The sequence below is a fragment of the Ovis aries genome, chromosome 18 (genome assembly GCF_016772045.2).
Source record: "Ovis aries strain OAR_USU_Benz2616 breed Rambouillet chromosome 18, ARS-UI_Ramb_v3.0, whole genome shotgun sequence".
In the NCBI taxonomy this organism is placed as follows: Eukaryota; Metazoa; Chordata; class Mammalia; order Artiodactyla; family Bovidae; genus Ovis; species Ovis aries.
In genome coordinates, this window is record NC_056071.1 from 49210943 (window position 1) to 49224714 (window position 13772).

The 13772-nt window shown below is 37.3% G+C and overlaps 1 protein-coding gene across 5 annotated transcripts in view; it reads left to right on the plus strand.

Annotated features, from left to right (window-relative positions):
* LRFN5 (leucine rich repeat and fibronectin type III domain containing 5) overlaps positions 1-13772 on the plus strand; it is a 313214-nt gene that overhangs the window by 146787 nt on the left and 152655 nt on the right. For 4 of the 5 annotated variants that reach the window (XM_027957296.3, XM_027957297.3, XM_060401453.1 and 1 more), the window contains exon 2: positions 12474-12650. The exons of the other annotated variant lie outside the window; for it this stretch is intronic. The gene's annotated coding sequence lies outside the window, so the exon portion shown is untranslated. The remainder of the gene's footprint in view (positions 1-12473; positions 12651-13772) is intronic. 5 annotated transcript variants of the gene reach the window in all.

The following is a 13772-nucleotide window of genomic DNA, read 5'->3' on the forward strand; positions in this document are numbered from 1 at the left end:
GTGATGTACCATTAGGGGCACGAAAGTGTGACAGCTCTCACCCCATTCTCTCAGTTCTTTCCTATAGTTGTAAATGTGTGTTTAAGTCCTCCCCACCCTTCTACCAGAAGGAAGTACTCCTCATGCTTCTAGATATTTCTACATCCATATTGCCTATTAGCATGTTTGCCCTGATTCTAGCTTCCAATCTCCAGGTGGTCCTTGGTTCATTTGAGATTTCTCCAGAACCTTCTTTTAATCCACTGTAAATCTATTTTACAATTGCTCAACAGTTGCCCAGGATTTACAGCCTCCTATTCAACTCATTGACTTTGGTCTAGAATGTATGCTGTGATGTTCTTCTTGTGACTGTTATAAGGCAGGCTCAATCTGTCTACATACATTTTTATTTATATACTCTTCTGGTATATACTCATGAGGGTGTGAGGGCATGCATATTAGAAACGTCTGCTTTATCTATATATGCATAAAGTAGATATTTCTAATTTAATGTACATATATACTATGTAGGTATTTAAAATATGCTGTATATATAGTATGCCAGTGTGAATTTACTTAGACCATAAATTCATGTCTTTGGATATATAAATTTCAAGTAGATCTATTTTTAATATAGTTTATTTAGCATTTTGAATAGAGCTTAAAGTAATAAATTAAAAACAAAGAAACAGCCACAACCACAACTAAAACAGAATGATTCCTATCCACACATGCAGCATTTTCTCCCAGTATTTTAAACCACCTCACATTTCCCAAGCACCAGAAATCCATATTTTCTTTTATTTTTTTGGCTAATGAAGGTAAGAGCAGGTAGAGAGACTCTGTTCAGCCTCAGTCCAACAAGGTAAACGGCAGTTGGATAATTTACCATACACACTTTAGTGGTACAAAACCTAATTTTTATCTCTTACAGTAATGCAACTGCTCTGCTCTGGCACCCAGTGTGAGCAGCAGTGCTTTTCCTTGATTAGTGGATTTAAGGGTTGGTTTTTTGTTTGTTTGTTTGTTTGTTTGTTTTCCATAGTTCTGCTGGAGACATTGTATTCAAGATGTGGTTTAAAAAAGGATTGAATAATTCACTGCAGTTGCTAAACTTGGTGTTCTTAATGTTCCTTTTCTATTAATGAATGCGGAGATTGCAGCCTGATACTGTTGCCTCATAAGGGTTATTCCAGGGCACATGATGTACCATTATGTCGATTCACATGCAGTTGTGAGAAGTAATACGGAGAGCCCCATTTGTCCTACCCCTAGTTTCTCGCAGTAATACATCTTGCATAACTGTCGTATAAAATCTAGTATCTCAGCCAAGAAACTGACATCACACTTATCCACTGACCTTATTCAGATTTTAACAGCTAAACCTATTCTTATGTGTGTTGATACTCAGTTTTCTAAATTTTATCACATGTAGGTATGTATAAACACAGTCAAAATACCAATGGTTCTATGCCCATAATACCTCTTGCTACTCTTCTGTACCCACAGCTGCCTCTGCCCCCATCCCTAACTCATATCGATTATACTTAACTTTAAAAGAAGAAGTGTACTCATGTATTACTTGTATTATGAATATTAATAAACATATGGGGCATCCACTTTCTCATCTGCATATTAAAAGTGATCTGCTTTCTACAGATTTCTGCATGAGTCAGAGTTTGAAGAGAGTACATGTATAATAGATATGTTTTGAAGTTCTATAAAATGTGCTTTAAAAAATCATTCTTATGATTCAAAGATGTGTGCAGTGTTATGTTCTCTTTATGAAACAATTTCTATTTTCACCTGCAAGAGGTAAGGTTGTAGAGGAAAGGAAATAATGAAAGGAGAGAAAGGGATGTGTGGATGGGGAGAGAAGTGGAGGGGGATAGAGGGAGGAACAGTAAGGTGAGGGCGAGAACCCGCATGTATAGAAGATCAAGTGAGTTGATGGGTCACTGCCCCAAATGGTCAGAGATCAGATGGGCACAAAGCACCAACGCCAGTATGGACTAATGTTAAAGACTTGGTATCTCAACCTGATAGGAAACTTTGTTGGCACTCTGAAGAAAGAAGTGGAAAGAGGGCAGAATCAGTGGAAATAAGTTGAAATGTAGAGGGGTTTGATTTATATAAAATATAAACATTTTTGTCAAGTTATAGTATTTAGACACATGCATTACTCACATCCACAACTGTGTGCATATGTGTAATATCAAAGAACATTCAAAATGACACGATGGTGTTGGAATTATTATAACCATTTTAAAACTAAGAGACAAAAGTTCTAAGTAAATCAGGAGTCACAATAGACAGGCAGGCCAGAAAGGCATGGAGGGAGCAATGGAGGGAGGCAGGAAAAGGAAAAGAAAAGAAGAAATGGGGATTCAGGAAAGAAGAAACGAGTGGAGGGGGAAGAATGAAACGGTGTGTGTAGATATTAAACATTGCCTTGATAAGAGCTTACTGATATTCTCCTTTAATTGAAAAATAATGTTACCACGGTGACACACTGATGTGAAGATTGCATGTGTGCTAAGTCACTTCAGTCGTGTCCGACTCTCTGCAACCCCATGGACTCTAGCCCGCCAGGCTCCTCTATCCATGGGCTTCTCCAGGCAAGGATACCGGAGTGGGTTGCCGTGCCCTCATCCAGGGGTGACCCTAATATCTGTCTGCTGATTTTTTTTCCAAATCACTAAGAGTAACCAGAATATTGGACTTTATTTTTCCCTGTTTCAAAGAAACAGAGCAGGACTGACGTTTATGGTGTTAGAACAGACCACGATCTAGGACAGAAGAAGAGAAAGGACAACTCTCTCACTTCACCAGGGGATGAAGATGTGCCAATCATGTTGTCTTTAAGAAGAAAAAAAAATATTTTCTGATCTTTGAAATTCAAAAAAAGATTTAAAGGAAGCTTTTAGTAGAGAAAATTTAGCTTCTGAATGATTTATATATTGAAGTATTTTTTTGTTACTATTTTGCATTTTCTTGATTCTGTCATGTGAAAAGATATTAGTTATGCAAGGGAAGATACTTCATTAACTCTGTAATCTTCGCTCGGCCTATTTTACATTTCTTTTACTTATTTTTGTGTAGGACTCTTGCAGGCAAAATCTAGTAGATTTTTGTAATTAAAGTCAAATTAGGATGACACATTTGGTTTCTTCACGAAATCAGATATTAATTTAGTATCCATTGTTTATCCAGAAAAATCTATTATGTTAAATTATCATTATGAGATTTAGTGAAGGAGTCAGCTCCTTAAAAAAAATTCAAAGTCAACAACCACCTCTACTCACCTTCTGCCCCTTCTAAAACAGCCCTTCACCTTGGGTTGTATCTCACTGAAATACAGCATTACTTGGAAGTTATTTTCTTGACTTGTTAACAGGAAATTGCAAATACAGTAATAAAATTTTTAGGTCACCAAGATTTATGTTTTATTTAACTGCTGAACTCTTGCTATTAGAGGAAAGGAATGATTAGTTGTTCTCATTTACAATGTGACATTTACATTAAGCAATAAATGTTCTAGTGGTGCATTAATTTATTTATCATATGATTCTGGATGTGTATAATAATTAGTAAACATTTTCCTATAGCCAAATACATGATACTACACTTTTATCCAGTAACACAAATGCATTTCCATATTCAATCAGTGTCTCTAATTTAATTTTTAAATTAGGTTTAGCAATGCTGGTGATGAAGCAAGCTTGCTTTAGTAATAGTGTGTATATGAATCCTTCTGAATATTTATGCATTTAAAAAACTCATTTATGTGAAGTAATTTCCAATTTTATTTTGCGTTTCTAGTTCGTTTTTTTCAAGCTATTTGTCTTAATAAAATAGCACTTTTTATGTTATACCCTCATTTTTGAAGTAGTGCACTAAGGATCGTGGTCGTATTATGCCAAGCCATATATGATTATTAAATAGCTGATTAAATTAATTTCAGTGAAACCATGATTCATTTGTTCACATATATCCAAAATTCTCACTTTTTGCTTCATGAAGATCAAACATCTATCTGGATGGTTAAGTGTTTGATGTTTATTCATTTTCAATACAAGGTAAATATGATTAAGGACTAATGTAAAACACCTCCCTCGTGTTATTCTGTGGGGCTTCCTTGGTGGCTCAGGGGTAAAGAATTCACCTGTCAGTATAGGAGACCCAGTTTTGATCCCTGAGTCAGGAAGATGCACTGGAGAAGGAAATGGCAACCTATTTCAGTATTCTTGCCTGTGATATCCCCTGGACAGAGGAGCCTGGTGGCCTACAGTCCATGGGGTCTCAAAGAGTCAGACATGACAGCAACTAAACAAAAAGAATGTATTAGTTTGTACTATTAGAAATAGCAATAAGATGGAGAAAAATCAGTAATGATGCCATTTGGTGGATTTGTAGTTGTTCAAATCCTGGATATTTAAATTGAAAGGAATACTTAAGAATATTTTACTGTTATCTTCAAATATTTCAAGGATTTCCTTAAGGTTTAATGGGCTAAAACTTAAGGCAGCCTTAGGAAGAAGTTCTCTTTGTTGTTGTTCATTTGCTCAGTTGTGTCTGACTCTTTGAGACCCCATGGACTGCAGCACTCCAGGCTACCCTGTCCTTCACCATTTCCCAGAGCTTGCTTAAACTCAGGTCTATTAAGTAGGTGATGCCATCCAGTCATTGTGTCCTCTGTCGTCCCCTTCTCCTCCCACCTTCAATCTTTCCCAGCATCAGGGTCTTTTCTAATGAGTCAGCTCTTCACATCAGGTGGCCAGAGTACTGGAGCTTCAGCTTCAGCATTAGTCCTTCCAATGAATATTCAGGACTGATTTCCTTTGGGATTGACTGTTTTGATTTCCTTGTAGTCCAAGGGACTCCCAAGAGTCTTCTCCAGCACCACTGTTCAAAAGCATCAATTCTTTGATGCTCAGCTTTCTTTATGGTCCAATTCTTATATCTGTACATGGCTACTGGAAAAACCATAGCTTTGACTAGATAGACTTTTGTCAGCAAAGTAACGTTTCTGCCCTTTAATATGCTGTCTTGGTTTGTAGCTTTTCAGGAGGGAAATAAAATTATTGAATGCCCTAAAGCAAATAACACATTTTGATTGGTACTTTCATATATACTATGCTTTGAAATAATTACAGCTTTTTATAATATTTTTTAAAATTATTATTTCAAAAGAGAAAACTGAGGAATACTGTCATAGTGATGGTTCCAACCAAGGTTTATAAGACTTTAAAATTCTGCCTTTACTGATAGTGAGATTCAAATTAAAATACATGTTCAGACGACTGATGGACAGTCATTATTGATGATAAAAAAAGATATTCCTTAATAACTCCTAGAGTTTTGCCCATGTTTTCTGAGTTCTTTTTGGAGTTTCATATTGGCACCTAAGATAATTGTTGGAGAAGGCAATGGCACCCCACTCCAGTAGTCTTGCCTGGAAAATCCCATGGACGGAGGAGCCTGGAAGGCTGCAGTCCATGGGGTCGCTGAGGGTCAGACATGACTGAGCGACTTCACTTTCACTTTTCACTTTCATGCCTTGGAGAAGGAAATGACAACCCACTCCAGTGTTCTTGCCTGGAGAATCCTAGGGACGGGAGAGCCTGGTGGGCTGCCGTCTATGGGGTTACACAGAGTCGGACACAACTGAAGTGACTTAGCAGCAGTAGCAAGATAATTGTTAGAGGGAGAACCATATTTCTTGGGAATACATATACATAAACAGTAACAGTTGCCAAATTTTCTAAGACTGTGGAAGAACGCCAACATAGCAACAACTTGGAACTATGGAACTGATCAGAATTTCTTATAAGATGTTTTACTTAAACATACTATCAAGAAGAAAAGGAAGTCTTTATGAGATCTCACAGGAAAATTGCTTTATTAGAATCACAGTCTGAAATCTCTTTGTTTTTGGCATTGCCAAAATACATGGACCCACAATCCCCCCAAAAGAAATAGCACCTTTTTAGATTTGTTTACTATAGTATCTATAATAGTTGTCTGAAATCTTCACTTGCATTATGAAATATAAGAGCATTGATTTGTAGTGAGATAGCCCTGGTGAGTGGAGAAGGCAATGGCACTCCACTCCAGTACTCTTTTGCCTGGAAAATCCCATGGACAGAGGTCGCTAGAGTCGGAGACGACTGAGCGACTTCACTTTCACTTTTCACTTTCGTGCATTGGAGAAGGAAATGGCAACCCACTCCAGTGTTCTTGCCTGGAGAATCCCAAGGACGAGGGAGCTGGTGGGCTGCCGTCTATGGGGTCACACAGAGTCAGCAACTTAGCAGCAGCAGCAGTAGCAGCCCTGGTGAGACCTCCAGCTTTGGCAGGTACTAACTCTATAACCTTGTTAAAGATTTCTTGACTTATCTCTATTCCTCCTCTTTTTAAATAGTGATGTAGATGAATATGTGTTTAACTCATTTGATTCTTGAGAGAATTGATTTGGATGATACCTGCTTTTTTGTAGCTGGTGCATAGTATAGTAACTGCTTAATTAAAGATCGTATAACAAAAGAAAAATGTTGTTATTAATAAATTATGTAACCATACATATAAAGACCTTTGCCTGGGGAATTTGAATTATATAGGATTGTGTCAGTTTCTTTAATTTTCATATTAAAATGAAGACAGAAATACCCTTAATCATCAATCCTTAGTTTTTTTTTTTCTTTTAGTAAGCATAATAATTGGAAGTATTTATACTTTGCTATCATAATGCACTATTATAAAGTAAAATTCTAAATTCAAATTTATTCTTGCTGTAGTAACAATTCTACTTGCTGTAGTAAATGCTACTTCATTACTGCAGATAAAGGAAAATAAAGTTTCTAAACCAAAGAAGTTTTTTGGCTTAAATATTTTAGTTCTAGGAGCTTATGATACTTATACCAGGAATTTAATATACTATTCACTCACACATGTGTGTAGATATGTGGAATGAGTTATATAATTTTTATGATAATATCTTCCTTTTATAATAACAAAATCCTAGAAATGGTGCTTTTCAGTTGGGATGTATTATGAGCAGATTAGGTTGTATTCATATGATATTGACTGATAGGATGGATGGTGTTGATGATAGAAGATAGAAATTGAATAATCTCCCTGATATATTAAAGGAATAGGACAAAACAGCATACAGTATTCTTATATATGAATAAAAATCTACACATATACACACACATTTATATATGTATGAAATATTTTTGAGAGGATGTTCTGAAATGTGAAATTAGTTCTTTCTGAGAAGGCTGTATATTTCTTACATTTTTGGCATATATATATGTATATATATATGTATAAAAATGTAAAATGTATTTTAAAATATTATGAAAGGAAATAAATGAAAAGGCAAGCAATAGTTATCTCAGATGGTTGGTATATGATTTATTTATATCTCTGTATAGGGGCAATGTCTTATTTATTCCATAATTTGATAATAACATCTTTCTTTTATAATAAATATAAATTTTAAAGATAGCATTGGTTGTCAAATTCATAAAAATACTTTGAAATAAAGAAAGTAATGTGAAAAGTGAAAGTTGCTCAGTCGTATCTGACTCTTTGCGATCCCGTGGACTAGTCTATGGAATTCTCCAAGTCAGAATACTGAAGTGGGTAGCCATTCCATTCTGCAGGGGATCTTTCCAACTCAGGGATCGAACCTAAGTCTCCTGAACTGCAGGCAGATTCTTGTACTTTTAGTCAACTTTATCATTTATCTGTGCATTGATTTTTAGAATTTTGGAATAAATTCCATATTAACTTAGCAATAGTTTACCTTTCTTTTTGGATAAAGTAGTAATTATTACATCTCTCAGAACAATGTAATCACCTGCTTAAATTTTGACTTTATAAGATCATTCACACATCTTTACAAAAGGAGATAGCAGAAACAATAAGCTAAACTTGAGTCATCCTTGTATCATCTTCAGTCTGTTTTTACTCTCACTCTTTAGAATTGTACTACTCCTCACATTTGCCTCTCTGGATAAAATAAGTCATAGCCAAAGTAAAATCAAAATGCTTTTACTCATTTCAAGAACATTTTTAAAACTTAGCCTATTTCTGCATTAAAAATTGACAGTGATTGAGTGTCAGTGATACTATTATATAGATCTTGAGGGAAAGCTAGTAAATATTGTGTCTCATAGAGCTAGGTTGATTATTACTTAGATTGACAAGGAACTTTTAGAAACAGATGGAAATCAGCAATCTGCTGATGTGGAGTTAAAATACAAATGGCACATCTCTATATTTTCTCACTAGATATATGGGTTGAAATAAATAAATTTTATCTATTTAAGAAAAAAACAGGCAACTTGACAAACAGTTAACTCCATGAAAGTGAAAGTCACACAATTCAGTTCAGTTCAGTTCAGTCGCTCAGTCGTGTCCGACTCTTTGTGACTCCATGAATCGCAGCACGCCAGGCCTCCCTGTCCATCACCAACTCCCGGAGTTCACTCAGATTCACATCCATCGAGTCAGTGATGCCATCCAGCCATCTCATCCTCGGTTGTCCCCTTCTCCTCCTGCCCCCAATGCCTCCCAGCATCAAAGTCTTTTCTAATGAGTCAACTCTTTGCATGAGGTCGCCAAAGTACTGGAGTTTCAGCTTTAGCATCATTCCTTCCAAAGAAAACCCAGGGTTGATCTCCTTCAGAATGGACTGGTAGGATCTCCTTGCAGTCCAAGGGACTCTCAAGAGTCTTCTCCAACACCACAGTTCAAAAGCATCAATTCTTCGGTGCTCAGCCTTCTTCAAAGTCCAACTCTCACATCCATACATGACCACTGGAAAAACCATAGCCTTGAATAGACGGACCTTAGTCAGCAAAGTAATGTCTCTGCTTTTGAATATGCTATTTAGGTTTGGTCATAACTTTTCTTCCAAGGAGTAAGCGTCTTTCCATTTCATGGCTGCAATCACCATCTGCAGTGATTTTGGAGCCCAAAAAAATAAAGTCTGACACTGTTTCCACTGTTTCCTCATCTATTTCTCATGAAGTGATGGAACTGGATGCCATTATCTGTATTTTCTGAATGTTGAGCTTTAAGCCAACTTTTTCACTCTCCTCTTTCACTTTCATCAAGAGGCATTTTAGTTCGTCTTCACTTTCTGCCATAAGGGTGGTGTCATCTGCATATCTGAGGTTATTGATATTTCTCCTGGCAATCTTGATTCCAGCTTGTGTTTCTTGCAGTCCAGCATTTCTCTTGAGGTGCTCTGCATATAAGTTAAATAAGCAGGGTGACAATATACGGCCTTGAAGTACTCCTTTTCCTATTTGGAACCAGTCTGTTGTTCCATGTCCAGTTCTAACTGTTGCTTCCTGACCTGCATACAGATTTCTCAGGAGGTAGGTTAGGTGGTTTGGTATTCCCATCTCTTTCAGAATTTTCCACAGTTTATTGTGATCCATGCAGTCAAAGACTTTGGCATAGTCAATAAAGCAGAAATAGACGTTTTTCTGGAACTCTCTTGCTTTTTCCATGATCCAGCGGATGTTGGCAATTTAATCTCTGGTTCCTCTGCCTTTTCTAAAACCAACTTGAACAACAGGAAGTTCATGTTCACATATTGCTGAAGCCTGGCTTGGAGAATTTTGAGCATTACTTTACTAGCATGTGATATGAGTGCAATTGTGTGGTAGTTTGAGTATTCTTTGGCATTGCCTTTCTTTGAAATTGGAATGAACACTGACCTTTTCCAGTCCTGTGGCTACTGCTGAGTTTTCCAAATTTGCTGGCATATTGAGTGCAGCACTTTCACAGCATCAGCTTTCCGGATTTGAAATAGCTCAACTGGAATTCCATCAGCTCCACTAGCTTTGTTTGTAGTGCTGCTTTCTAAGGCCCACTTGACTTCACATTCCAGGATGTCTGGCTCTAGATTAGTGATCACACTATCATGATTATCCGGGTCATGAAGATCTTTTTTGTACAGTTCTTCCGTGTATTCTTGCCACCTCTTCTTAATATATTCTGCTTCTGTTAGATCCATACCATTTCTATCCTTTATCGAGCCCATCTTTGCATGAAATGTTCCCTTGGTATCTCTGATTTTCTTGAAGAGATCTCTAGTTTTTCCCATTCTGTTTTTTCCTCTATTTCTTTGCATTGATCGCTGAAGAAGGGTTTCTTATCTCTTCTTGCTATTCTTTGGAACTCTGCATTCAAATGCTTATATCTTTTCTTTTCTCATTTGCTTTTTGCTTCTCTTCTTTTCACAGCTATTTGTAAGGCCTCCGCAGACAGCCATTTTGTTCTTTGCACTTCTTTTCCATGGGGATCGTCTTGATCCCTGTCTCCTGTACAATGTCACAAACCTCATACCATAGTTCATCAGGCACTCTATCTATCAGATCTAGTCCCTTAAATCTATTTCTCACTTCCACTGTATAATCATAAGGGATTTGATTTAGGTCATACCTGAATGGTCTAGTGGTTTTACCTACTTTCTTCAATTTGAGTCTGAATTTGGCAAAAAGGAGTTCATGATCTGAGCCACAATCACCTCCTGGTCACGTTTTTGTTGACTGTATAGAGCTTCTCCATCTTTGGCTGCAAAGAATATAATCAATCTGATTTCTATGTTGACCATCTGGGGATGTCCATGTGTAGAGTCTTCTCTTGTGTTGTTGGAAGAGGGTGTTTGCTATGACCAGTGCATTTTCTTGGCAAAACTCTATTAGTCTTTGCCCTGCTTCATTCCACATTCCAAGGCCAAATTTGCGTTTTACTCCAGATGTTTTTGACTTCCTACTTTTGCATTCCAGTCCCCTATAATGAAAAGGACATCTTTTTTGGTTGTTAGTTCTAAAAGGTCTTGCAGGTCTTCATAGAACCATTCAACCTCAGCTTCTTCAGCATTACTGGTTGGTGCATAGACTTGGATTACTGTGATATTGAATGGTTTGCCTTGGAGATGAACAGAGATCATTCTGTCGTTTTTGAGATTGCATACAAGTACTGCATTTCAGACTCTTTTGTTGACCATGATGGCTACTCCATTTCTTCTGAGGGATTCCTGCCCGCCATAGTAGATATAATGGTCATCTGAGTTAAATTCACCCATTCCAGTCCATTTTAGTTTGCTGATTCCTAGAATGTCGACATTCACTCTTGCCATCTCTTGTTTGACCACTTCCAATTTGCCTTGATTCATGGACCTGACATTCCAGGTTCCTATGCAATATTGCCCTTTACAGCATCGGATCTTGCTTCTATCACCAGTCACATCCACAGCTGGGTATTGTTTTTGCTTTGGCTGTATTCCTTCATTCTTTCTGGAGTTATTTCTCCACTGATCTCCAGTAGCATATTGGGCACCTGTTGACCTGGGGCGTTCCTCTTTCAGTGTCCTATCATTTAGCCTTTTCATACAGTTCATGGGGTTCTCAAGGCAAGAATACTGAAGTGGTTTGCCATTCCTTCTCCAGTGGACCACATTCTGTCAGACCTCTCCACCATGACCTGCCCGTCTTGGGTTGCCCTACAGGCATGGCTTAGTTTCATTGAGTTAGACAAGGCTATGGTCCTAGAGTGATTAGATTGACTAGTTTTCTGTGAGTATGTTTCAGTGTGTCTGCCCTCTGATGCCCTCTTGCAACACCTACCATCTTACTTGGGTTTCTCTTACCTTGGACGTGGGGATATCTCTTCACGGCTGCTCCAGCAAAGCACAGCTGCTGCTCCTTTCCTTGGATGAGGGGTATCTTCTCACCACCGCCTTTCCTGAAAGTCACTCAGTCATGTCCAACTCTTTGTGACCCTATGGGCTATACAATCCATGGAATTCTCCAGGCCAGAATACTGGAGTGGGTAGCCGTTCCCTTCTCTAGGGGATCTTCCCAACCCAGATCTCCTGCATTGCAGGCAGATTCTTTACTAGCTGAACCACCAGGGAAGCCTGAGAATACTGAAGTGGGTAGCCTATCCCTTCTCCAGCAGATCTTCCCGACCCAGGAATTGAACCAGGGTCTCCTGTATTGCAGGTGGATTCTTTACCAGCTGATCTACAAGGGAAGCCCTGTTTAACTCCATAAGGGCAAGACTAATGAGATTCATTCATTCATTGCTGTATCTCCATTGTAGGGTTTCTGGTACTTAGTAGGGATGATTAGTATTTAACAATAGCCTTCAAGTTGAATTCACTGAAATATAAAGAAAATTGAACTTTGATGTTCATCTGTTTAAACTATTTTCAATTATGAGATAAGAAAACTTCCCAAAGTGAAAAGCAGACTACTGACATATTTATTAGAATCAGAGCATATTACAGATTTTATTGAAAGCCTTATTATGCAAATCTATGAATATTTAAGTTCCATTTAGTGATATTCCTGATAGAGATTGAAAATGATCACACAGTTAACAGCAACCATATTTTTCAAAGATACATCTTTAGCATATTTTGATATGCTTTTTTGTTGTTGTTGTTCTTGTCTCCTCTGAAGAGTCCCTGTAACCATTCTGCCAGGTGTTTGGGAAGATATGTAGTAGCTGAGCACCCTTACTTCTGTCGCCATCCTCAAAATCAACTTTGGAGATGCTTTCACCCTGTCCGTCTTCTGCAGCAGCCAGGCAGAGTGCTGACTCCTTCTCTGCAGTGAGGAACTCTTCAGGCTCCAGAAGTAAGTTGAACGTATTCAGTTTGGTCATTGCCAGTGAGTTTAAAAACACTTTAGGTGAGGCTAACTAGAAATCTTGCTAATTAATATACAAATTAAAAGCCAATATTATTCATCGCTGAATATTTCTTTTATTTTTTGAGTCTTGTCTTTTTGGAGATACAACTTCTACCACATTGATGTTGCTAACCTATACTTTTATGGAATATTCAAAATTTTTTTTGAGATTTCACTTGTGTTATCACAAATTGTATTTGCAGTCTTGAGGCATAGATGTGGGAGAGATTAGCATAACAATGGTTGCACATGAATAAATAGATTCATAATGACCAAGTATCTTATCAAAGTTCCTTAGCTGATGAGTTATGAAGATGGAATAAAATCCCTGGTTTTTTGATTCTTGAAACTCTAGTACTCCTTCCAGGTCTGTGATCCCTGTCGCTTCATAGAAGGTCAGGGACTGGTGCTAGAAATAGTACTTTTCTTGATTGGTCGATTTACTGAGTGACATGTTCTCTGTGTCACTGAAGGAGAGTTATGGCAGCCTGTACATATGCATTCAGAAAAACTAAGGACAAGGGAAATCCTATGTAGGAAGTTAAAGGGAAAAGAGGGACATGAAGAGTTTGCAAATTATATAGCATAATATATTGTGTATACCACCCAAAACCAAATTCCCAACTATGTGTTTATCTCTCTTCTTTCTAGTTGCTGGATAAATCAGGTAAATACATTAATTACACGATTATTTATATTCACAGTGTTTGATAGTAAAGACAGTTTATTTTGAACTTTAAACTTTCCTGGTCCATATGTTAGATTCTATCTTTTTGCCATTTTCCTAGTTTATTTGGTTTAAATTTAGAATATTTCTTTTTTACTTCTCCAAAACTCTTGATTTAAGTGCCTCTTGCTGCTGTTCATGATATATTTGTATCACATTGTGACCATAGAGAAAATTATTATTGGTATATTTTTACAGATAGCAAAATTTGATGTAGCCTAGATAGTAATTTGGTGCTTGGCAATTGAAATTTCCTTGAAGGGAATGAGTAGGAGATACTTAATAACCTTACTTTTATTTTGCAACGTATTACAGTTTAGTATGCCAGCAACAGACAGGTC